Raw genomic sequence first — 2,621 nt, 5'->3', positions numbered from 1 at the left:
GGAGCCTGGAACTCCATCCATGTCTCCTATCACACTCATCTCGAAGGTTAGGAAAACATGCCCTTGTTCTTTTCCATTCAACTTGCATTTCCTAAAACCTAATTACCCATTTGATTAATAATCCATTTGGTAATCAACCCATCTGATAGGACATTTTGAACATCTGCTACATGCCAGGCTACAGGGTCTGCTACATGGTCTGCAAGCCCTGGGACAAGTACCCGCCCTCAAGAAAACAAGAACCCAAATCATTGTATATTCTAGAAGAAAAATAGATGCAGATACAGGGCAGGTTGTGGGCAGTGCCCGCTGCAACAGAGCCACAAACAAAATTTGAGGGAAATACAAAATAGAGATGGGTTCTGACTAACACAGTAAAGAGATGACTTGGAGTATCTTCCAGCACTTTCTGGATGATGCGACATTTCAGTTAGATTTTTGCAAGTGCAGATTTTGTTTTACACAGTCCTCTGCTGGTCAGTGGCTGCTATTATCATGTTCTGAAACAAGCAGGACCCAGACACCAGGGGCTGACCACAGCACATGCTGAGTGTTTGCTAGTAGCTGTGCGGGTTAGTGGGGAGGCTCGGTGTTAAGCTTCAGGCTGGGCTCAGCTTTACTCTTTGTGTCTCTTGTGGAGTCCTGAAAGAGTAGCAGGTGCTTGTTGAGGGACATTCTTCTGATGGCATGGTGCAGGAGCATGAGAGAGGCCTCACTTCTTAATGGTAGAAATGTGCATTGACTCCTGAAGCTGTACATGAAATTGGACAATGTGACTTCAATCTGTATTTGTTCTATTGGTTGTAGTTAGTCACGTGGCCAAAACTACATCAGTGGAGGTAAGGAGCATAGCATAAACCAAGGAAGACAGAGAGATACAGTGAGCAAAGGAAAAATTGTGATTAATTAATACAATCTGCCGCATATCCTATTGTTTCTTAGGCTTTCATTCAATATCAATATGTGACCCTTAAAAACAAAAAAGCCAACAAACAAACAAACAAAAAAACAAAAAAACTTTTCTTTTGAGCTCTTATATTCTGCTAGTGTGATATTGGCTGTGTTGAAAGATAGCTGAAGGATGGGGTGGGCACCGGGTCCTGTGGTTAAGATGCCATGTCTAATGTGGGAGTGCCTGGATTCTATTTCTGGTTTCTGCTCCTCACTGCAGCTCCTGATATTGCAGTTCTTGGAAGACAGCAGTGACTGCTTGAGTCATTGAGTTCCTGTCTTCCACTTGGAAGGTGTAGATTAAGTCTGCAGCTTCATCTCCTGGTCTGGGGCAGTTGGGTGCATCTTGTAAGTGAACCAGGGGATAGGAATTCTTTGGTTCTGTGTCTCTCTGCCTCTCTAAAAATTAAAAGAAAAATAGGAATGAGGAGGCAGAATATCTCACAGCATTTTGCTACACCACGCTGGCTGTCTTCTCCAGAGTCACTGCCATAGAAAGGAGGCATTTCATCAGTGTCTTTCACTGTATGCTGTCCTACTCCTGGCACAATGTCTGGTGCTGAGAGGGTAGCTCCAAAACGTCCATTCCATGAATGAATCAATGAAATAATTGGGGTTAGGTAGACTCTCAATGTGGTTTTTGTTTGTATTTCCCTGATAGCTACAGAGCCAGAGCATTTTTTCATGTGTCTATCAGCCATTGGAGTTTGTTCTTTTGAAACATGTTTGTTCATTTCCTTCATCCATTTCTTGATAGGATTGTTTTGTTTTGCTGTCATTGAGTTTCTGAAGCTCTTTGTAAATACTGTCTGTTGTGTAGTGTGCAGATTTTGTTCCATTCTGTTGATTGCTTCTTTGTTGATCATTTCCTTTGCTGTACAGAAGCTTCTTAATTTGATGTAGTCCATTTTGATGTAGTTTATTTTGGCTTTGCCTGTTCTTTTGGTGACTTTTCTAAAATGTCTTTATCAGTGCCTATATCTTACAGAGTGATTACCGTGTTTTCCTCTGATAGCTTGATGGTTTCTGGTGTAGGTTTAGATCCTTAATCCATTTAGAGCTGATTTTTTAATAAGGTGCAAGTTGGGGGTCTTTCTTCTAAAGAAACTGTGGTATGTCTACTCTATCCAATATTACTTGGCCAGTAAAAAAATGAAATTCTACAATTTGTAAAAAAATGGTCCCAACTAGAGAATATAATGCTCAGTGAAATAAGCCAATCGTCAAAGGACAAATATCATTTGCTCTCTCTGGTATAACCTTCATGTAAAATACAAGATCAATAGATATTTGGGTAAACATGTGTGTATATATTCATCTAGAGGAACTGAAAATGGAGACTAGCAAACCAAGAAGTGAAGATAAAGTGTAACATGCATCTCTACTCCTGAACAAAAGGTGGACTCCCAATGAAATTGTTAAATATATCCTGACAATAGGATGCTGGATTTTCTACCATTATCTTTACCTACAGTGTCCTGATACATTTAAATGGAAGAGTGATGGTTCGCACTTTCACCAGCAGTGAAGGAGGGTACCTTTCGCCCCACTCCATACCAGCAGGTGTTGTTAGGTGAGTTCTGAAGGTAGGCCAATCTGACTGGAGTTAGGTGGTACCTCAATGTGGTTTTCATTTGTATCTCTCTGATGATTAGAGAGTCTGAGCATCT

This window comes from Ochotona curzoniae, unplaced genomic scaffold, assembly GCF_017591425.1.
Source record: "Ochotona curzoniae isolate NIBS_2020 unplaced genomic scaffold, NIBS_Ocur_1.0 contig_291, whole genome shotgun sequence".
Classification (NCBI taxonomy): domain Eukaryota; kingdom Metazoa; phylum Chordata; class Mammalia; order Lagomorpha; family Ochotonidae; genus Ochotona; species Ochotona curzoniae.
This window is presented reverse-complemented; position numbering follows the sequence as displayed.